This window comes from Rhinoderma darwinii, assembly GCF_050947455.1.
Source record: "Rhinoderma darwinii isolate aRhiDar2 chromosome 5 unlocalized genomic scaffold, aRhiDar2.hap1 SUPER_5_unloc_18, whole genome shotgun sequence".
Taxonomy (NCBI): Eukaryota; Metazoa; Chordata; class Amphibia; order Anura; family Rhinodermatidae; genus Rhinoderma; species Rhinoderma darwinii.
In genome coordinates, this window is record NW_027461774.1 from 198,720 (window position 1) to 221,103 (window position 22,384).

Here is a 22,384-nt window from a genome sequence, read left to right on the forward strand (position 1 = left end):
GGGCCCAGGCTTTTATCTCTGAGGCCCCATTATGATGTCAGAAAGCTGGCTCTGGAATCCTGAGGGCTCCACTATGACACGTGCAAAGTTCCGTCTGAACTTTATATAAGACGGTGAGGCTCAGTCAGTCACTCAGTGTTGCCTGAGAGGGCAACACTGCAACAGCCGGCCGCCAGGCTGTCTTTTTTTTTGCACAGCTAGTTGCCTCCAGGAGGCCACAAGAGGGAGACAAGGGACTGCAAAATGGAAAATAGGCATCCACCAACTTTACAGACAACTTCTCCTTGCTCCTACAACCTCCATCCTTGCACAGTTTGTTATTCTTCTAGGTAACATAGTAACAAATCCAAATTGCTGCTCTCTTTGTAGGCAAGCAAGGCTTTGTTGCAACTGCAATTCTTACTTCTTCTTGAAATGTAGGGACGACAGTACATTCCATCACATCCATCTAGTGTACACAGGTAGGTCCATTGTGGCGGGCAGGCGAGCGGGCGGGCTGCTTTATTGGCTGTTTGCTGTTCCCCTACTCCACTCCACTATTTGACTGTTGTGCTGCATCAATCAATCAATCAATCAATCAATCAATCAATCAATCAGTGGCTGGCTCAGGTGCAGCTCTTTAACTTACCTAAAAGGGAGGGCGGAGAGAAGACAAGGAAGGTGAATGAGGTGTTCCAATGTGAAATGCCGGAAACACAGAAACACAGACGACACACAACAAGAGGTGGCAATCTATTCATTAATTGCATTTAATCAATGAGCTCATTATCACTCATGCATTGTCCAACAGGTGTTGAAATAATGGGATTAAAAGGGGAGATCCCTTCAGAAAGACAGAAACAATAGCAAAGACAAAAAACACTTTTGGAATCTGCTTTTAGTCAACACATAAGGAAAGGGTGCACCGGTCCTGGAAATACTGCAATACCAGGTCAATGCGTGGAGTGGACAGAGCAAGCTCTATTTCCATCTCCCTGTTCTAAAAATCCATTTAATATATGGTCCCCAGATAGGGGACGTATCAGATATTAAACTGATAAGAACAGATACTACACTTGATCTTAGCCAAAAGGCCGAGAAGCGATAACCCGAACGGGCCGCGCGTTGCCCGAGCCTGCCCGATACTGCTGTTCAGCCCTTGCAGCGATTCAGCCTACTTCTAGGCAATTCCATGGGGCCCTGCAGGCTCACACACTCACAGCTACACGGGAGGTGAATAAAGGCCGGAGAGGAAGCCAGACAGGATTTGCTTCTTTTGCTTGCACCACAATGCAGTGCTGAAAGAGGAGGAATCTACATAAAAACGCCTTCCTGGCAACGCCCAAATGCCCTGCTGCCATGCAGATAAACACTGGCAGCGGCAGCAAGTGCATGCCCACAGCCACCCCTTGTTCCTTCACACCTTGTATCAGCTGTAATCCAGTCCAGTCCAGTGCTGCCTGCTGAGCAGCACTGACCAACACTGCCTGGGCCCAGGCTTTTATCTCTGAGGCCCCATTATGATGTCAGAAAGCTGGCTCTGGAATCCTGAGGGCTCCACTATGACACGTGCAAAGTTCCGTCTGAACTTTATATAAGACGGTGAGGCTCAGTCAGTCACTCAGTGTTGCCTGAGAGGGCAACACTGCAACAGCCGGCCGCCAGGCTGTCTTTTTTTTGCACAGCTAGTTGCCTCCAGGAGGCCACAAGAGGGAGACAAGGGACTGCAAAATGGAAAATAGGCATCCACCAACTTTACAGACAACTTCTCCTTGCTCCTACAACCTCCATCCTTGCACAGTTTGTTATTCTTCTAGGTAACATAGTAACAAATCCAAATTGCTGCTCTCTTTGTAGGCAAGCAAGGCTTTGTTGCAACTGCAATTCTTACTTCTTCTTGAAATGTAGGGACGACAGTACATTCCATCACATCCATCTAGTGTACACAGGTAGGTCCATTGTGGCGGGCAGGCGAGCGGGCGGGCTGCTTTATTGGCTGTTTGCTGTTCCCCTACTCCACTCCACTATTTGACTGTTGTGCTGCATCAATCAATCAATCAATCAATCAATCAATCAATCAATCAATCAATCAATCAATCAATCAATCAGTGGCTGGCTCAGGTGCAGCTCTTTAACTTACCTAAAAGGGAGGGCGGAGAGAAGACAAGGAAGGTGAATGAGGTGTTCCAATGTGAAATGCCGGAAACACAGAAACACAGACGACACACAACAAGAGGTGGCAATCTATTCATTAATTGCATTTAATCAATGAGCTCATTATCACTCATGCATTGTCCAACAGGTGTTGAAATAATGGGATTAAAAGGGGAGATCCCTTCAGCAAGACAGAAACAATAGCAAATACAAAAAACACTTTTGGAATCTGCTTTTAGTCAACACATAAGGAAAGGGTGCACCGGTCCTGGAAATACTGCAATACCAGGTCAATGCGTGGAGTGGACAGAGCAAGCTCTATTTCCATCTCCCTGTTCTAAAAATCCATTTAATATATGGTCCCCAGATAGGGGACGTATCAGATATTAAACTGATAAGAACAGATACTACACTTGATCTTAGCCAAAAGGCCGAGAAGCGATAACCCGAACGGGCCGCGCGTTGCCCGAGCCTGCCCGATACTGCTGTTCAGCCCTTGCAGCGATTCAGCCTACTTCTAGGCAATTCCATGGGGCCCTGCAGGCTCACACACTCACAGCTACACGGGAGGTGAATAAAGGCCGGAGAGGAAGCCAGACAGGATTTGCTTCTTTTGCTTGCACCACAATGCAGTGCTGAAAGAGGAGGAATCTACATAAAAACGCCTTCCTGGCAACGCCCAAATGCCCTGCTGCCATGCAGATAAACACTGGCAGCGGCAGCAAGTGCATGCCCACAGCCACCCCTTGTTCCTTCACACCTTGTATCAGCTGTAATCCAGTCCAGTCCAGTGCTGCCTGCTGAGCAGCACTGACCAACACTGCCTGGGCCCAGGCTTTTATCTCTGAGGCCCCATTATGATGTCAGAAAGCTGGCTCTGGAATCCTGAGGGCTCCACTATGACACGTGCAAAGTTCTGTCTGAACTTTATATAAGACGGTGAGGCTCAGTCAGTCACTCAGTGTTGCCTGAGAGGGCAACACTGCAACAGCCGGCCGCCAGGCTGTCTTTTTTTTGCACAGCTAGTTGCCTCCAGGAGGCCACAAGAGGGAGACAAGGGACTGCAAAATGGAAAATAGGCATCCACCAACTTTACAGACAACTTCTCCTTGCTCCTACAACCTCCATCCTTGCACAGTTTGTTATTCTTCTAGGTAACATAGTAACAAATCCAAATTGCTGCTCTCTTTGTAGGCAAGCAAGGCTTTGTTGCAACTGCAATTCTTACTTCTTCTTGAAATGTAGGGACGACAGTACATTCCATCACATCCATCTAGTGTACACAGGTAGGTCCATTGTGGCGGGCAGGCGAGCGGGCGGGCTGCTTTATTGGCTGTTTGCTGTTCCCCTACTCCACTCCACTATTTGACTGTTGTGCTGCATCAATCAATCAATCAATCAATCAATCAATCAATCAATCAATCAATCAATCAATCAATCAATCAGTGGCTGGCTCAGGTGCAGCTCTTTAACTTACCTAAAAGGGAGGGCGGAGAGAAGACAAGGAAGGTGAATGAGGTGTTCCAATGTGAAATGCCGGAAACACAGAAACACAGACGACACACAACAAGAGGTGGCAATCTATTCATTAATTGCATTTAATCAATGAGCTCATTATCACTCATGCATTGTCCAACAGGTGTTGAAATAATGGGATTAAAAGGGGAGATCCCTTCAGAAAGACAGAAACAATAGCAAAGACAAAAAACACTTTTGGAATCTGCTTTTAGTCAACACATAAGGAAAGGGTGCACCGGTCCTGGAAATACTGCAATACCAGGTCAATGCGTGGAGTGGACAGAGCAAGCTCTATTTCCATCTCCCTGTTCTAAAAATCCATTTAATATATGGTCCCCAGATAGGGGACGTATCAGATATTAAACTGATAAGAACAGATACTACACTTGATCTTAGCCAAAAGGCCGAGAAGCGATAACCCGAACGGGCCGCGCGTTGCCCGAGCCTGCCCGATACTGCTGTTCAGCCCTTGCAGCGATTCAGCCTACTTCTAGGCAATTCCATGGGGCCCTGCAGGCTCACACACTCACAGCTACACGGGAGGTGAATAAAGGCCGGAGAGGAAGCCAGACAGGATTTGCTTCTTTTGCTTGCACCACAATGCAGTGCTGAAAGAGGAGGAATCTACATAAAAACGCCTTCCTGGCAACGCCCAAATGCCCTGCTGCCATGCAGATAAACACTGGCAGCGGCAGCAAGTGCATGCCCACAGCCACCCCTTGTTCCTTCACACCTTGTATCAGCTGTAATCCAGTCCAGTCCAGTGCTGCCTGCTGAGCAGCACTGACCAACACTGCCTGGGCCCAGGCTTTTATCTCTGAGGCCCCATTATGATGTCAGAAAGCTGGCTCTGGAATCCTGAGGGCTCCACTATGACACGTGCAAAGTTCCGTCTGAACTTTATATAAGACGGTGAGGCTCAGTCAGTCACTCAGTGTTGCCTGAGAGGGCAACACTGCAACAGCCGGCCGCCAGGCTGTCTTTTTTTTGCACAGCTAGTTGCCTCCAGGAGGCCACAAGAGGGAGACAAGGGACTGCAAAATGGAAAATAGGCATCCACCAACTTTACAGACAACTTCTCCTTGCTCCTACAACCTCCATCCTTGCACAGTTTGTTATTCTTCTAGGTAACATAGTAACAAATCCAAATTGCTGCTCTCTTTGTAGGCAAGCAAGGCTTTGTTGCAACTGCAATTCTTACTTCTTCTTGAAATGTAGGGACGACAGTACATTCCATCACATCCATCTAGTGTACACAGGTAGGTCCATTGTGGCGGGCAGGCGAGCGGGCGGGCTGCTTTATTGGCTGTTTGCTGTTCCCCTACTCCACTCCACTATTTGACTGTTGTGCTGCATCAATCAATCAATCAATCAATCAATCAATCAATCAATCAATCAATCAATCAATCAATCAATTAGTGGCTGGCTCAGGTGCAGCTCTTTAACTTACCTAAAAGGGAGGGCGGAGAGAAGACAAGGAAGGTGAATGAGGTGTTCCAATGTGAAATGCCGGAAACACAGAAACACAGACGACACACAACAAGAGGTGGCAATCTATTCATTAATTGCATTTAATCAATGAGCTCATTATCACTCATGCATTGTCCAACAGGTGTTGAAATAATGGGATTAAAAGGGGAGATCCCTTCAGAAAGACAGAAACAATAGCAAAGACAAAAAACACTTTTGGAATCTGCTTTTAGTCAACACATAAGGAAAGGGTGCACCGGTCCTGGAAATACTGCAATACCAGGTCAATGCGTGGAGTGGACAGAGCAAGCTCTATTTCCATCTCCCTGTTCTAAAAATCCATTTAATATATGGTCCCCAGATAGGGGACGTATCAGATATTAAACTGATAAGAACAGATACTACACTTGATCTTAGCCAAAAGGCCGAGAAGCGATAACCCGAACGGGCCGCGCGTTGCCCGAGCCTGCCCGATACTGCTGTTCAGCCCTTGCAGCGATTCAGCCTACTTCTAGGCAATTCCATGGGGCCCTGCAGGCTCACACACTCACAGCTACACGGGAGGTGAATAAAGGCCGGAGAGGAAGCCAGACAGGATTTGCTTCTTTTGCTTGCACCACAATGCAGTGCTGAAAGAGGAGGAATCTACATAAAAACGCCTTCCTGGCAACGCCCAAAAGCCCTGCTGCCGTGCAGATAAACACTGGCAGCGGCAGCAAGTGCATGCCCACAGCCACCCCTTGTTCCTTCACACCTTGTATCAGCTGTAATCCAGTCCAGTCCAGTGCTGCCTGCTGAGCAGCACTGACCAACACTGCCTGGGCCCAGGCTTTTATCTCTGAGGCCCCATTATGATGTCAGAAAGCTGGCTCTGGAATCCTGAGGGCTCCACTATGACACGTGCAAAGTTCCGTCTGAACTTTATATAAGACGGTGAGGCTCAGTCAGTCACTCAGTGTTGCCTGAGAGGGCAACACTGCAACAGCCGGCCGCCAGGCTGTCTTTTTTTTGCACAGCTAGTTGCCTCCAGGAGGCCACAAGAGGGAGACAAGGGACTGCAAAATGGAAAATAGGCATCCACCAACTTTACAGACAACTTCTCCTTGCTCCTACAACCTCCATCCTTGCACAGTTTGTTATTCTTCTAGGTAACATAGTAACAAATCCAAATTGCTGCTCTCTTTGTAGGCAAGCAAGGCTTTGTTGCAACTGCAATTCTTACTTCTTCTTGAAATGTAGGGACGACAGTACATTCCATCACATCCATCTAGTGTACACAGGTAGGTCCATTGTGGCGGGCAGGCGAGCGGGCGGGCTGCTTTATTGGCTGTTTGCTGTTCCCCTACTCCACTCCACTATTTGACTGTTGTGCTGCATCAATCAATCAATCAATCAATCAATCAATCAATCAATCAATCAATCAGTGGCTGGCTCAGGTGCAGCTCTTTAACTTACCTAAAAGGGAGGGCGGAGAGAAGACAAGGAAGGTGAATGAGGTGTTCCAATGTGAAATGCCGGAAACACAGAAACACAGACGACACACAACAAGAGGTGGCAATCTATTCATTAATTGCATTTAATCAATGAGCTCATTATCACTCATGCATTGTCCAACAGGTGTTGAAATAATGGGATTAAAAGGGGAGATCCCTTCAGAAAGACAGAAACAATAGCAAAGACAAAAAACACTTTTGGAATCTGCTTTTAGTCAACACATAAGGAAAGGGTGCACCGGTCCTGGAAATACTGCAATACCAGGTCAATGCGTGGAGTGGACAGAGCAAGCTCTATTTCCATCTCCCTGTTCTAAAAATCCATTTAATATATGGTCCCCAGATAGGGGACGTATCAGATATTAAACTGATAAGAACAGATACTACACTTGATCTTAGCCAAAAGGCCGAGAAGCGATAACCCGAACGGGCCGCGCGTTGCCCGAGCCTGCCCGATACTGCTGTTCAGCCCTTGCAGCGATTCAGCCTACTTCTAGGCAATTCCATGGGGCCCTGCAGGCTCACACACTCACAGCTACACGGGAGGTGAATAAAGGCCGGAGAGGAAGCCAGACAGGATTTGCTTCTTTTGCTTGCACCACAATGCAGTGCTGAAAGAGGAGGAATCTACATAAAAACGCCTTCCTGGCAACGCCCAAATGCCCTGCTGCCATGCAGATAAACACTGGCAGCGGCAGCAAGTGCATGCCCACAGCCACCCCTTGTTCCTTCACACCTTGTATCAGCTGTAATCCAGTCCAGTCCAGTGCTGCCTGCTGAGCAGCACTGACCAACACTGCCTGGGCCCAGGCTTTTATCTCTGAGGCCCCATTATGATGTCAGAAAGCTGGCTCTGGAATCCTGAGGGCTCCACTATGACACGTGCAAAGTTCCGTCTGAACTTTATATAAGACGGTGAGGCTCAGTCAGTCACTCAGTGTTGCCTGAGAGGGCAACACTGCAACAGCCGGCCGCCAGGCTGTCTTTTTTTTGCACAGCTAGTTGCCTCCAGGAGGCCACAAGAGGGAGACAAGGGACTGCAAAATGGAAAATAGGCATCCACCAACTTTACAGACAACTTCTCCTTGCTCCTACAACCTCCATCCTTGCACAGTTTGTTATTCTTCTAGGTAACATAGTAACAAATCCAAATTGCTGCTCTCTTTGTAGGCAAGCAAGGCTTTGTTGCAACTGCAATTCTTACTTCTTCTTGAAATGTAGGGACGACAGTACATTCCATCACATCCATCTAGTGTACACAGGTAGGTCCATTGTGGCGGGCAGGCGAGCGGGCGGGCTGCTTTATTGGCTGTTTGCTGTTCCCCTACTCCACTCCACTATTTGACTGTTGTGCTGCATCAATCAATCAATCAATCAATCAATCAATCAATCAATCAATCAATCAATCAATCAATCAATCAATCAGTGGCTGGCTCAGGTGCAGCTCTTTAACTTACCTAAAAGGGAGGGCGGAGAGAAGACAAGGAAGGTGAATGAGGTGTTCCAATGTGAAATGCCGGAAACACAGAAACACAGACGACACACAACAAGAGGTGGCAATCTATTCATTAATTGCATTTAATCAATGAGCTCATTATCACTCATGCATTGTCCAACAGGTGTTGAAATAATGGGATTAAAAGGGGAGATCCCTTCAGAAAGACAGAAACAATAGCAAAGACAAAAAACACTTTTGGAATCTGCTTTTAGTCAACACATAAGGAAAGGGTGCACCGGTCCTGGAAATACTGCAATACCAGGTCAATGCGTGGAGTGGACAGAGCAAGCTCTATTTCCATCTCCCTGTTCTAAAAATCCATTTAATATATGGTCCCCAGATAGGGGACGTATCAGATATTAAACTGATAAGAACAGATACTACACTTGATCTTAGCCAAAAGGCCGAGAAGCGATAACCCGAACGGGCCGCGCGTTGCCCGAGCCTGCCCGATACTGCTGTTCAGCCCTTGCAGCGATTCAGCCTACTTCTAGGCAATTCCATGGGGCCCTGCAGGCTCACACACTCACAGCTACACGGGAGGTGAATAAAGGCCGGAGAGGAAGCCAGACAGGATTTGCTTCTTTTGCTTGCACCACAATGCAGTGCTGAAAGAGGAGGAATCTACATAAAAACGCCTTCCTGGCAACGCCCAAATGCCCTGCTGCCATGCAGATAAACACTGGCAGCGGCAGCAAGTGCATGCCCACAGCCACCCCTTGTTCCTTCACACCTTGTATCAGCTGTAATCCAGTCCAGTCCAGTGCTGCCTGCTGAGCAGCACTGACCAACACTGCCTGGGCCCAGGCTTTTATCTCTGAGGCCCCATTATGATGTCAGAAAGCTGGCTCTGGAATCCTGAGGGCTCCACTATGACACGTGCAAAGTTCCGTCTGAACTTTATATAAGACGGTGAGGCTCAGTCAGTCACTCAGTGTTGCCTGAGAGGGCAACACTGCAACAGCCGGCCGCCAGGCTGTCTTTTTTTTGCACAGCTAGTTGCCTCCAGGAGGCCACAAGAGGGAGACAAGGGACTGCAAAATGGAAAATAGGCATCCACCAACTTTACAGACAACTTCTCCTTGCTCCTACAACCTCCATCCTTGCACAGTTTGTTATTCTTCTAGGTAACATAGTAACAAATCCAAATTGCTGCTCTCTTTGTAGGCAAGCAAGGCTTTGTTGCAACTGCAATTCTTACTTCTTCTTGAAATGTAGGGACGACAGTACATTCCATCACATCCATCTAGTGTACACAGGTAGGTCCATTGTGGCGGGCAGGCGAGCGGGCGGGCTGCTTTATTGGCTGTTTGCTGTTCCCCTACTCCACTCCACTATTTGACTGTTGTGCTGCATCAATCAATCAATCAATCAATCAATCAATCAATCAATCAATCAATCAATCAGTGGCTGGCTCAGGTGCAGCTCTTTAACTTACCTAAAAGGGAGGGCGGAGAGAAGACAAGGAAGGTGAATGAGGTGTTCCAATGTGAAATGCCGGAAACACAGAAACACAGACGACACACAACAAGAGGTGGCAATCTATTCATTAATTGCATTTAATCAATGAGCTCATTATCACTCATGCATTGTCCAACAGGTGTTGAAATAATGGGATTAAAAGGGGAGATCCCTTCAGAAAGACAGAAACAATAGCAAAGACAAAAAACACTTTTGGAATCTGCTTTTAGTCAACACATAAGGAAAGGGTGCACCGGTCCTGGAAATACTGCAATACCAGGTCAATGCGTGGAGTGGACAGAGCAAGCTCTATTTCCATCTCCCTGTTCTAAAAATCCATTTAATATATGGTCCCCAGATAGGGGACGTATCAGATATTAAACTGATAAGAACAGATACTACACTTGATCTTAGCCAAAAGGCCGAGAAGCGATAACCCGAACGGGCCGCGCGTTGCCCGAGCCTGCCCGATACTGCTGTTCAGCCCTTGCAGCGATTCAGCCTACTTCTAGGCAATTCCATGGGGCCCTGCAGGCTCACACACTCACAGCTACACGGGAGGTGAATAAAGGCCGGAGAGGAAGCCAGACAGGATTTGCTTCTTTTGCTTGCACCACAATGCAGTGCTGAAAGAGGAGGAATCTACATAAAAACGCCTTCCTGGCAACGCCCAAATGCCCTGCTGCCATGCAGATAAACACTGGCAGCGGCAGCAAGTGCATGCCCACAGCCACCCCTTGTTCCTTCACACCTTGTATCAGCTGTAATCCAGTCCAGTCCAGTGCTGCCTGCTGAGCAGCACTGACCAACACTGCCTGGGCCCAGGCTTTTATCTCTGAGGCCCCATTATGATGTCAGAAAGCTGGCTCTGGAATCCTGAGGGCTCCACTATGACACGTGCAAAGTTCCGTCTGAACTTTATATAAGACGGTGAGGCTCAGTCAGTCACTCAGTGTTGCCTGAGAGGGCAACACTGCAACAGCCGGCCGCCAGGCTGTCTTTTTTTTGCACAGCTAGTTGCCTCCAGGAGGCCACAAGAGGGAGACAAGGGACTGCAAAATGGAAAATAGGCATCCACCAACTTTACAGACAACTTCTCCTTGCTCCTACAACCTCCATCCTTGCACAGTTTGTTATTCTTCTAGGTAACATAGTAACAAATCCAAATTGCTGCTCTCTTTGTAGGCAAGCAAGGCTTTGTTGCAACTGCAATTCTTACTTCTTCTTGAAATGTAGGGACGACAGTACATTCCATCACATCCATCTAGTGTACACAGGTAGGTTCATTGTGGCGGGCAGGCGAGCGGGCGGGCTGCTTTATTGGCTGTTTGCTGTTCCCCTACTCCACTCCACTATTTGACTGTTGTGCTGCATCAATCAATCAATCAATCAATCAATCAATCAATCAATCAATCAATCAATCAATCAGTGGCTGGCTCAGGTGCAGCTCTTTAACTTACCTAAAAGGGAGGGCGGAGAGAAGACAAGGAAGGTGAATGAGGTGTTCCAATGTGAAATGCCGGAAACACAGAAACACAGACGACACACAACAAGAGGTGGCAATCTATTCATTAATTGCATTTAATCAATGAGCTCATTATCACTCATGCATTGTCCAACAGGTGTTGAAATAATGGGATTAAAAGGGGAGATCCCTTCAGAAAGACAGAAACAATAGCAAAGACAAAAAACACTTTTGGAATCTGCTTTTAGTCAACACATAAGGAAAGGGTGCACCGGTCCTGGAAATACTGCAATACCAGGTCAATGCGTGGAGTGGACAGAGCAAGCTCTATTTCCATCTCCCTGTTCTAAAAATCCATTTAATATATGGTCCCCAGATAGGGGACGTATCAGATATTAAACTGATAAGAACAGATACTACACTTGATCTTAGCCAAAAGGCCGAGAAGCGATAACCCGAACGGGCCGCGCGTTGCCCGAGCCTGCCCGATACTGCTGTTCAGCCCTTGCAGCGATTCAGCCTACTTCTAGGCAATTCCATGGGGCCCTGCAGGCTCACACACTCACAGCTACACGGGAGGTGAATAAAGGCCGGAGAGGAAGCCAGACAGGATTTGCTTCTTTTGCTTGCACCACAATGCAGTGCTGAAAGAGAAGGAATCTACATAAAAACGCCTTCCTGGCAACGCCCAAATGCCCTGCTGCCATGCAGATAAACACTGGCAGCGGCAGCAAGTGCATGCCCACAGCCACCCCTTGTTCCTTCACACCTTGTATCAGCTGTAATCCAGTCCAGTCCAGTGCTGCCTGCTGAGCAGCACTGACCAACACTGCCTGGGCCCAGGCTTTTATCTCTGAGGCCCCATTATGATGTCAGAAAGCTGGCTCTGGAATCCTGAGGGCTCCACTATGACACGTGCAAAGTTCCGTCTGAACTTTATATAAGACGGTGAGGCTCAGTCAGTCACTCAGTGTTGCCTGAGAGGGCAACACTGCAACAGCCGGCCGCCAGGCTGTCTTTTTTTTGCACAGCTAGTTGCCTCCAGGAGGCCACAAGAGGGAGACAAGGGACTGCAAAATGGAAAATAGGCATCCACCAACTTTACAGACAACTTCTCCTTGCTCCTACAACCTCCATCCTTGCACAGTTTGTTATTCTTCTAGGTAACATAGTAACAAATCCAAATTGCTGCTCTCTTTGTAGGCAAGCAAGGCTTTGTTGCAACTGCAATTCTTACTTCTTCTTGAAATGTAGGGACGACAGTACATTCCATCACATCCATCTAGTGTACACAGGTAGGTCCATTGTGGCGGGCAGGCGAGCGGGCGGGCTGCTTTATTGGCTGTTTGCTGTTCCCCTACTCCACTCCACTATTTGACTGTTGTGCTGCATCAATCAATCAATCAATCAATCAATCAATCAATCAATCAATCAATCAATCAATCAATCAGTGGCTGGCTCAGGTGCAGCTCTTTAACTTACCTAAAAGGGAGGGCGGAGAGAAGACAAGGAAGGTGAATGAGGTGTTCCAATGTGAAATGCCGGAAACACAGAAACACAGACGACACACAACAAGAGGTGGCAATCTATTCATTAATTGCATTTAATCAATGAGCTCATTATCACTCATGCATTGTCCAACAGGTGTTGAAATAATGGGATTAAAAGGGGAGATCCCTTCAGAAAGACAGAAACAATAGCAAAGACAAAAAACACTTTTGGAATCTGCTTTTAGTCAACACATAAGGAAAGGGTGCACCGGTCCTGGAAATACTGCAATACCAGGTCAATGCGTGGAGTGGACAGAGCAAGCTCTATTTCCATCTCCCTGTTCTAAAAATCCATTTAATATATGGTCCCCAGATAGGGGACGTATCAGATATTAAACTGATAAGAACAGATACTACACTTGATCTTAGCCAAAAGGCCGAGAAGCGATAACCCGAACGGGCCGCGCGTTGCCCGAGCCTGCCCGATACTGCTGTTCAGCCCTTGCAGCGATTCAGCCTACTTCTAGGCAATTCCATGGGGCCCTGCAGGCTCACACACTCACAGCTACACGGGAGGTGAATAAAGGCCGGAGAGGAAGCCAGACAGGATTTGCTTCTTTTGCTTGCACCACAATGCAGTGCTGAAAGAGGAGGAATCTACATAAAAACGCCTTCCTGGCAACGCCCAAATGCCCTGCTGCCATGCAGATAAACACTGGCAGCGGCAGCAAGTGCATGCCCACAGCCACCCCTTGTTCCTTCACACCTTGTATCAGCTGTAATCCAGTCCTGTCCAGTGCTGCCTGCTGAGCAGCACTGACCAACACTGCCTGGGCCCAGGCTTTTATCTCTGAGGCCCCATTATGATGTCAGAAAGCTGGCTCTGGAATCCTGAGGGCTCCACTATGACACGTGCAAAGTTCCGTCTGAACTTTATATAAGACGGTGAGGCTCAGTCAGTCACTCAGTGTTGCCTGAGAGGGCAACACTGCAACAGCCGGCCGCCAGGCTGTCTTTTTTTTGCACAGCTAGTTGCCTCCAGGAGGCCACAAGAGGGAGACAAGGGACTGCAAAATGGAAAATAGGCATCCACCAACTTTACAGACAACTTCTCCTTGCTCCTACAACCTCCATCCTTGCACAGTTTGTTATTCTTCTAGGTAACATAGTAACAAATCCAAATTGCTGCTCTCTTTGTAGGCAAGCAAGGCTTTGTTGCAACTGCAATTCTTACTTCTTCTTGAAATGTAGGGACGACAGTACATTCCATCACATCCATCTAGTGTACACAGGTAGGTCCATTGTGGCGGGCAGGCGAGCGGGCGGGCTGCTTTATTGGCTGTTTGCTGTTCCCCTACTCCACTCCACTATTTGACTGTTGTGCTGCATCAATCAATCAATCAATCAATCAATCAATCAATCAATCAATCAATCAGTGGCTGGCTCAGGTGCAGCTCTTTAACTTACCTAAAAGGGAGGGCGGAGAGAAGACAAGGAAGGTGAATGAGGTGTTCCAATGTGAAATGCCGGAAACACAGAAACACAGACGACACACAACAAGAGGTGGCAATCTATTCATTAATTGCATTTAATCAATGAGCTCATTATCACTCATGCATTGTCCAACAGGTGTTGAAATAATGGGATTAAAAGGGGAGATCCCTTCAGAAAGACAGAAACAATAGCAAAGACAAAAAACACTTTTGGAATCTGCTTTTAGTCAACACATAAGGAAAGGGTGCACCGGTCCTGGAAATACTGCAATACCAGGTCAATGCGTGGAGTGGACAGAGCAAGCTCTATTTCCATCTCCCTGTTCTAAAAATCCATTTAATATATGGTCCCCAGATAGGGGACGTATCAGATATTAAACTGATAAGAACAGATACTACACTTGATCTTAGCCAAAAGGCCGAGAAGCGATAACCCGAACGGGCCGCGCGTTGCCCGAGCCTGCCCGATACTGCTGTTCAGCCCTTGCAGCGATTCAGCCTACTTCTAGGCAATTCCATGGGGCCCTGCAGGCTCACACACTCACAGCTACACGGGAGGTGAATAAAGGCCGGAGAGGAAGCCAGACAGGATTTGCTTCTTTTGCTTGCACCACAATGCAGTGCTGAAAGAGGAGGAATCTACATAAAAACGCCTTCCTGGCAACGCCCAAATGCCCTGCTGCCATGCAGATAAACACTGGCAGCGGCAGCAAGTGCATGCCCACAGCCACCCCTTGTTCCTTCACACCTTGTATCAGCTGTAATCCAGTCCAGTCCAGTGCTGCCTGCTGAGCAGCACTGACCAACACTGCCTGGGCCCAGGCTTTTATCTCTGAGGCCCCATTATGATGTCAGAAAGCTGGCTCTGGAATCCTGAGGGCTCCACTATGACACGTGCAAAGTTCCGTCTGAACTTTATATAAGACGGTGAGGCTCAGTCAGTCACTCAGTGTTGCCTGAGAGGGCAACACTGCAACAGCCGGCCGCCAGGCTGTCTTTTTTTTGCACAGCTAGTTGCCTCCAGGAGGCCACAAGAGGGAGACAAGGGACTGCAAAATGGAAAATAGGCATCCACCAACTTTACAGACAACTTCTCCTTGCTCCTACAACCTCCATCCTTGCACAGTTTGTTATTCTTCTAGGTAACATAGTAACAAATCCAAATTGCTGCTCTCTTTGTAGGCAAGCAAGGCTTTGTTGCAACTGCAATTCTTACTTCTTCTTGAAATGTAGGGACGACAGTACATTCCATCACATCCATCTAGTGTACACAGGTAGGTCCATTGTGGCGGGCAGGCGAGCGGGCGGGCTGCTTTATTGGCTGTTTGCTGTTCCCCTACTCCACTCCACTATTTGACTGTTGTGCTGCATCAATCAATCAATCAATCAATCAATCAATCAATCAATCAATCAATCAATCAATCAATCAATCAATCAATCAATCAGTGGCTGGCTCAGGTGCAGCTCTTTAACTTACCTAAAAGGGAGGGCGGAGAGAAGACAAGGAAGGTGAATGAGGTGTTCCAATGTGAAATGCCGGAAACACAGAAACACAGACGACACACAACAAGAGGTGGCAATCTATTCATTAATTGCATTTAATCAATGAGCTCATTATCACTCATGCATTGTCCAACAGGTGTTGAAATAATGGGATTAAAAGGGGAGATCCCTTCAGAAAGACAGAAACAATAGCAAAGACAAAAAACACTTTTGGAATCTGCTTTTAGTCAACACATAAGGAAAGGGTGCACCGGTCCTGGAAATACTGCAATACCAGGTCAATGCGTGGAGTGGACAGAGCAAGCTCTATTTCCATCTCCCTGTTCTAAAAATCCATTTAATATATGGTCCCCAGATAGGGGACGTATCAGATATTAAACTGATAAGAACAGATACTACACTTGATCTTAGCCAAAAGGCCGAGAAGCGATAACCCGAACGGGCCGCGCGTTGCCCGAGCCTGCCCGATACTGCTGTTCAGCCCTTGCAGCGATTCAGCCTACTTCTAGGCAATTCCATGGGGCCCTGCAGGCTCACACACTCACAGCTACACGGGAGGTGAATAAAGGCCGGAGAGGAAGCCAGACAGGATTTGCTTCTTTTGCTTGCACCACAATGCAGTGCTGAAAGAGGAGGAATCTACATAAAAACGCCTTCCTGGCAACGCCCAAATGCCCTGCTGCCATGCAGATAAACACTGGCAGCGGCAGCAAGTGCATGCCCACAGCCACCCCTTGTTCCTTCACACCTTGTATCAGCTGTAATCCAGTCCAGTCCAGTGCTGCCTGCTGAGCAGCACTGACCAACACTGCCTGGGCCCAGGCTTTTATCTCTGAGGCCCCATTATGATGTCAGAAAGCTGGCTCTGGAATCCTGAGGGCTCCACTATGACACGTGCAAAGTTCCGTCTGAACTTTATATAAGACGGTGAGGCTCAGTCAGTCACTCAGTGTTGCCTGAGAGGGCAACACTGCAACAGCCGGCCGCCAGGCTGTCTTTTTTTTGCACAGCTAGTTGCCTCCAGGAGGCCACAAGAGGGAGACAAGGGACTGCAAAATGGAAAATAGGCATCCACCAACTTTACAGACAACTTCTCCTTGCTCCTACAACCTCCATCCTTGCACAGTTTGTTATTCTTCTAGGTAACATAGTAACAAATCCAAATTGCTGCTCTCTTTGTAGGCAAGCAAGGCTTTGTTGCAACTGCAATTCTTACTTCTTCTTGAAATGTAGGGACGACAGTACATTCCATCACATCCATCTAGTGTACACAGGTAGGTCCATTGTGGCGGGCAGGCGAGCGGGCGGGCTGCTTTATTGGCTGTTTGCTGTTCCCCTACTCCACTCCACTATTTGACTGTAGTGCTGCATCAATCAATCAATCAATCAATCAATCAATCAATCAATCAATCAATCAATCAGTGGCTGGCTCAGGTGCAGCTCTTTAACTTACCTAAAAGGGAGGGCGGAGAGAAGACAAGGAAGGTGAATGAGGTGTTCCAATGTGAAATGCCGGAAACACAGAAACACAGACGACACACAACAAGAGGTGGCAATCTATTCATTAATTGCATTTAATCAATGAGCTCATTATCACTCATGCATTGTCCAACAGGTGTTGAAATAATGGGATTAAAAGGGGAGATCCCTTCAGAAAGACAGAAACAATAGCAAAGACAAAAAACACTTTTGGAATCTGCTTTTAGTCAACACATAAGGAAAGGGTGCACCGGTCCTGGAAATACTGCAATACCAGGTCAATGCGTGGAGTGGACAGAGCAAGCTCTATTTCCATCTCCCTGTTCTAAAAATCCATTTAATATATGGTCCCCAGATAGGGGACGTATCAGATATTAAACTGATAAGAACAGATACTACACTTGATCTTAGCCAAAAGGCCGAGAAGCGATAACCCGAACGGGCCGCGCGTTGCCCGAGCCTGCCCGATACTGCTGTTCAGCCCTTGCAGCGATTCAGCCTACTTCTAGGCAATTCCATGGGGCCCTGCAGGCTCACACACTCACAGCTACACGGGAGGTGAATAAAGGCCGGAGAGGAAGCCAGACAGGATTTGCTTCTTTTGCTTGCACCACAATGCAGTGCTGAAAGAGGAGGAATCTACATAAAAACGCCTTCCTGGCAACGCCCAAATGCCCTGCTGCCATGCAGATAAACACTGGCAGCGGCAGCAAGTGCATGCCCACAGCCACCCCTTGTTCCTTCACACCTTGTATCAGCTGTAATCCAGTCCAGTCCAGTGCTGCCTGCTGAGCAGCACTGACCAACACTGCCTGGGCCCAGGCTTTTATCTCTGAGGCCCCATTATGATGTCAGAAAGCTGGCTCTGGAATCCTGAGGGCTCCACTATGACACGTGCAAAGTTCCGTCTGAACTTTATATAAGACGGTGAGGCTCAGTCAGTCACTCAGTGTTGCCTGAGAGGGCAACACTGCAACAGCCGGCCGCCAGGCTGTCTTTTTTTTGCTCAGCTAGTTGCCTCCAGGAGGCCACAAGAGGGAGACAAGGGACTGCAAAATGGAAAATAGGCATCCACCAACTTTACAGACAACTTCTCCTTGCTCCTACAACCTCCATCCTTGCACAGTTTGTTATTCTTCTAGGTAACATAGTAACAAATCCAAATTGCTGCTCTCTTTGTAGGCAAGCAAGGCTTTGTTGCAACTGCAATTCTTACTTCTTCTTGAAATGTAGGGACGACAGTACATTCCATCACATCCATCTAGTGTACACAGGTAGGTCCATTGTGGCGGGCAGGCGAGCGGGCGGGCTGCTTTATTGGCTGTTTGCTGTTCCCCTACTCCACTCCACTATTTGACTGTTGTGCTGCATCAATCAATCAATCAATCAATCAATCAATCAATCAATCAATCAATCAGTGGCTGGCTCAGGTGCAGCTCTTTAACTTACCTAAAAGGGAGGGCGGAGAGAAGACAAGGAAGGTGAATGAGGTGTTCCAATGTGAAATGCCGGAAACACAGAAACACAGACGACACACAACAAGAGGTGGCAATCTATTCATTAATTGCATTTAATCAATGAGCTCATTATCACTCATGCATTGTCCAACAGGTGTTGAAATAATGGGATTAAAAGGGGAGATCCCTTCAGAAAGACAGAAACAATAGCAAAGACAAAAAACACTTTTGGAATCTGCTTTTAGTCAACACATAAGGAAAGGGTGCACCGGTCCTGGAAATACTGCAATACCAGGTCAATGCGTGGAGTGGACAGAGCAAGCTCTATTTCCATCTCCCTGTTCTAAAAATCCATTTAATATATGGTCCCCAGATAGGGGACGTATCAGATATTAAACTGATAAGAACAGATACTACACTTGATCTTAGCCAAAAGGCCGAGAAGCGATAACCCGAACGGGCCGCGCGTTGCCCGAGCCTGCCCGATACTGCTGTTCAGCCCTTGCAGCGATTCAGCCTACTTCTAGGCAATTCCATGGGGCCCTGCAGGCTCACACACTCACAGCTACACGGGAGGTGAATAAAGGCCGGAGAGGAAGCCAGACAGGATTTGCTTCTTTTGCTTGCACCACAATGCAGTGCTGAAAGAGGAGGAATCTACATAAAAACGCCTTCCTGGCAACGCCCAAATGCCCTGCTGCCATGCAGATAAACACTGGCAGCGGCAGCAAGTGCATGCCCACAGCCACCCCTTGTTCCTTCACACCTTGTATCAGCTGTAATCCAGTCCAGTCCAGTGCTGCCTGCTGAGCAGCACTGACCAACACTGCCTGGGCCCAGGCTTTTATCTCTGAGGCCCCATTATGATGTCAGAAAGCTGGCTCTGGAATCCTGAGGGCTCCACTATGACACGTGCAAAGTTCCGTCTGAACTTTATATAAGACGGTGAGGCTCAGTCAGTCACTCAGTGTTGCCTGAGAGGGCAACACTGCAACAGCCGGCCGCCAGGCTGTCTTTTTTTTGCACAGCTAGTTGCCTCCAGGAGGCCACAAGAGGGAGACAAGGGACTGCAAAATGGAAAATAGGCATCCACCAACTTTACAGACAACTTCTCCTTGCTCCTACAACCTCCATCCTTGCACAGTTTGTTATTCTTCTAGGTAACATAGTAACAAATCCAAATTGCTGCTCTCTTTGTAGGCAAGCAAGGCTTTGTTGCAACTGCAATTCTTACTTCTTCTTGAAATGTAGGGACGACAGTACATTCCATCACATCCATCTAGTGTACACAGGTAGGTCCATTGTGGCGGGCAGGCGAGCGGGCGGGCTGCTTTATTGGCTGTTTGCTGTTCCCCTACTCCACTCCACTATTTGACTGTTGTGCTGCATCAATCAATCAATCAATCAATCAATCAATCAAGCAATCAATCAGTGGCTGGCTCAGGTGCAGCTCTTTAACTTACCTAAAAGGGAGGGCGGAGAGAAGACAAGGAAGGTGAATGAGGTGTTCCAATGTGAAATGCCAGAAACACAGAAACACAGACGACACACAACAAGAGGTGGCAATCTATTCATTAATTGCATTTAATCAATGAGCTCATTATCACTCATGCATTGTCCAACAGGTGTTGAAATAATGGGATTAAAAGGGGAGATCCCTTCAGAAAGACAGAAACAATAGCAAAGACAAAAAACACTTTTGGAATCTGCTTTTAGTCAACACATAAGGAAAGGGTGCACCGGTCCTGGAAATACTGCAATACCAGGTCAATGCGTGGAGTGGACAGAGCAAGCTCTATTTCCATCTCCCTGTTCTAAAAATCCATTTAATATATGGTCCCCAGATAGGGGACGTATCAGATATTAAACTGATAAGAACAGATACTACACTTGATCTTAGCCAAAAGGCCGAGAAGCGATAACCCGAACGGGCCGCGCGTTGCCCGAGCCTGCCCGATACTGCTGTTCAGCCCTTGCAGCGATTCAGCCTACTTCTAGGCAATTCCATGGGGCCCTGCAGGCTCACACACTCACAGCTACACGGGAGGTGAATAAAGGCCGGAGAGGAAGCCAGACAGGATTTGCTTCTTTTGCTTGCACCACAATGCAGTGCTGAAAGAGGAGGAATCTACATAAAAACGCCTTCCTGGCAACGCCCAAATGCCCTGCTGCCATGCAGATAAACACTGGCAGCGGCAGCAAGTGCATGCCCACAGCCACCCCTTGTTCCTTCACACCTTGTATCAGCTGTAATCCAGTCCAGTCCAGTGCTGCCTGCTGAGCAGCACTGACCAACACTGCCTGGGCCCAGGCTTTTATCTCTGAGGCCCCATTATGATGTCAGAAAGCTGGCTCTGGAATCCTGAGGGCTCCACTATGACACGTGCAAAGTTCCGTCTGAACTTTATATAAGACGGTGAGGCTCAGTCAGTCACTCAGTGTTGCCTGAGAGGGCAACACTGCAACAGCCGGCCGCCAGGCTGTCTTTTTTTTGCACAGCTAGTTGCCTCCAGGAGGCCACAAGAGGGAGACAAGGGACTGCAAAATGGAAAATAGGCATCCACCAACTTTACAGACAACTTCTCCTTGCTCCTACAACCTCCATCCTTGCACAGTTTGTTATTCTTCTAGGTAACATAGTAACAAATCCAAATTGCTGCTCTCTTTGTAGGCAAGCAAGGCTTTGTTGCAACTGCAATTCTTACTTCTTCTTGAAATGTAGGGACGACAGTACATTCCATCACATCCATCTAGTGTACACAGGTAGGTCCATTGTGGCGGGCAGGCGAGCGGGCGGGCTGCTTTATTGGCTGTTTGCTGTTCCCCTACTCCACTCCACTATTTGACTGTTGTGCTGCATCAATCAATCAATCAATCAATCAATCAATCAATCAATCAATCAATCAATCAGTGGCTGGCTCAGGTGCAGCTCTTTAACTTACCTAAAAGGGAGGGCGGAGAGAAGACAAGGAAGGTGAATGAGGTGTTCCAATGTGAAATGCCGGAAACACAGAAACACAGACGACACACAACAAGAGGTGGCAATCTATTCATTAATTGCATTTAATCAATGAGCTCATTATCACTCATGCATTGTCCAACAGGTGTTGAAATAATGGGATTAAAAGGGGAGATCCCTTCAGAAAGACAGAAACAATAGCAAAGACAAAAAACACTTTTGGAATCTGCTTTTAGTCAACACATAAGGAAAGGGTGCACCGGTCCTGGAAATACTGCAATACCAGGTCAATGCGTGGAGTGGACAGAGCAAGCTCTATTTCCATCTCCCTGTTCTAAAAATCCATTTAATATATGGTCCCCAGATAGGGGACGTATCAGATATTAAACTGATAAGAACAGATACTACACTTGATCTTAGCCAAAAGGCCGAGAAGCGATAACCCGAACGGGCCGCGCGTTGCCCGAGCCTGCCCGATACTGCTGTTCAGCCCTTGCAGCGATTCAGCCTACTTCTAGGCAATTCCATGGGGCCCTGCAGGCTCACACACTCACAGCTACACGGGAGGTGAATAAAGGCCGGAGAGGAAGCCAGACAGGATTTGCTTCTTTTGCTTGCACCACAATGCAGTGCTGAAAGAGGAGGAATCTACATAAAAATGCCTTCCTGGCAACGCCCAAATGCCCTGCTGCCATGCAGATAAACACTGGCAGCGGCAGCAAGTGCATGCCCACAGCCACCCCTTGTTCCTTCACACCTTGTATCAGCTGTAATCCAGTCCAGTCCAGTGCTGCCTGCTGAGCAGCACTGACCAACACTGCCTGGGCCCAGGCTTTTATCTCTGAGGCCCCATTATGATGTCAGAAAGCTGGCTCTGGAATCCTGAGGGCTCCACTATGACACGTGCAAAGTTCCGTCTGAACTTTATATAAGACGGTGAGGCTCAGTCAGTCACTCAGTGTTGC

General features: G+C 47.7%; 15 non-coding genes across 15 annotated transcripts; all 15 read right to left on the reverse strand.

The window, feature by feature from the left end:
* Window positions 1-894: 894 nt before the first annotated feature.
* Window positions 895-1,085, reverse strand: LOC142686568 (U2 spliceosomal RNA). The gene has a single exon (XR_012855899.1). It is a non-coding gene; the product is annotated as a U2 spliceosomal RNA (small nuclear RNA).
* Window positions 1,086-2,385: 1,300 nt separating this feature from the next.
* On the reverse strand, window positions 2,386-2,576 carry LOC142686569 (U2 spliceosomal RNA). The gene has a single exon (XR_012855900.1). It is a non-coding gene; the product is annotated as a U2 spliceosomal RNA (small nuclear RNA).
* A 1,300-nt stretch (window positions 2,577-3,876) lies between these two features.
* On the reverse strand, window positions 3,877-4,067 carry LOC142686570 (U2 spliceosomal RNA). The gene has a single exon (XR_012855901.1). It is a non-coding gene; the product is annotated as a U2 spliceosomal RNA (small nuclear RNA).
* Window positions 4,068-5,367: 1,300 nt separating this feature from the next.
* Window positions 5,368-5,558, reverse strand: LOC142686572 (U2 spliceosomal RNA). Its single transcript, XR_012855903.1, has one exon. It is a non-coding gene; the product is annotated as a U2 spliceosomal RNA (small nuclear RNA).
* Window positions 5,559-6,842: 1,284 nt separating this feature from the next.
* LOC142686573 (U2 spliceosomal RNA) lies at window positions 6,843-7,033 on the reverse strand. Its single transcript, XR_012855904.1, has one exon. It is a non-coding gene; the product is annotated as a U2 spliceosomal RNA (small nuclear RNA).
* A 1,304-nt stretch (window positions 7,034-8,337) lies between these two features.
* LOC142686574 (U2 spliceosomal RNA) lies at window positions 8,338-8,528 on the reverse strand. The gene has a single exon (XR_012855905.1). It is a non-coding gene; the product is annotated as a U2 spliceosomal RNA (small nuclear RNA).
* Window positions 8,529-9,816: 1,288 nt separating this feature from the next.
* LOC142686575 (U2 spliceosomal RNA) lies at window positions 9,817-10,007 on the reverse strand. Its single transcript, XR_012855906.1, has one exon. It is a non-coding gene; the product is annotated as a U2 spliceosomal RNA (small nuclear RNA).
* Window positions 10,008-11,299: 1,292 nt separating this feature from the next.
* LOC142686577 (U2 spliceosomal RNA) lies at window positions 11,300-11,490 on the reverse strand. Its single transcript, XR_012855907.1, has one exon. It is a non-coding gene; the product is annotated as a U2 spliceosomal RNA (small nuclear RNA).
* Window positions 11,491-12,786: 1,296 nt separating this feature from the next.
* Window positions 12,787-12,977, reverse strand: LOC142686578 (U2 spliceosomal RNA). Its single transcript, XR_012855908.1, has one exon. It is a non-coding gene; the product is annotated as a U2 spliceosomal RNA (small nuclear RNA).
* Window positions 12,978-14,261: 1,284 nt separating this feature from the next.
* On the reverse strand, window positions 14,262-14,452 carry LOC142686579 (U2 spliceosomal RNA). The gene has a single exon (XR_012855909.1). It is a non-coding gene; the product is annotated as a U2 spliceosomal RNA (small nuclear RNA).
* Window positions 14,453-15,764: 1,312 nt separating this feature from the next.
* LOC142686580 (U2 spliceosomal RNA) lies at window positions 15,765-15,955 on the reverse strand. Its single transcript, XR_012855910.1, has one exon. It is a non-coding gene; the product is annotated as a U2 spliceosomal RNA (small nuclear RNA).
* Window positions 15,956-17,243: 1,288 nt separating this feature from the next.
* On the reverse strand, window positions 17,244-17,434 carry LOC142686581 (U2 spliceosomal RNA). The gene has a single exon (XR_012855911.1). It is a non-coding gene; the product is annotated as a U2 spliceosomal RNA (small nuclear RNA).
* A 1,284-nt stretch (window positions 17,435-18,718) lies between these two features.
* On the reverse strand, window positions 18,719-18,909 carry LOC142686582 (U2 spliceosomal RNA). Its single transcript, XR_012855912.1, has one exon. It is a non-coding gene; the product is annotated as a U2 spliceosomal RNA (small nuclear RNA).
* A 1,280-nt stretch (window positions 18,910-20,189) lies between these two features.
* LOC142686584 (U2 spliceosomal RNA) lies at window positions 20,190-20,380 on the reverse strand. Its single transcript, XR_012855914.1, has one exon. It is a non-coding gene; the product is annotated as a U2 spliceosomal RNA (small nuclear RNA).
* Window positions 20,381-21,668: 1,288 nt separating this feature from the next.
* On the reverse strand, window positions 21,669-21,859 carry LOC142686585 (U2 spliceosomal RNA). Its single transcript, XR_012855915.1, has one exon. It is a non-coding gene; the product is annotated as a U2 spliceosomal RNA (small nuclear RNA).
* Window positions 21,860-22,384: the final 525 nt, after the last annotated feature.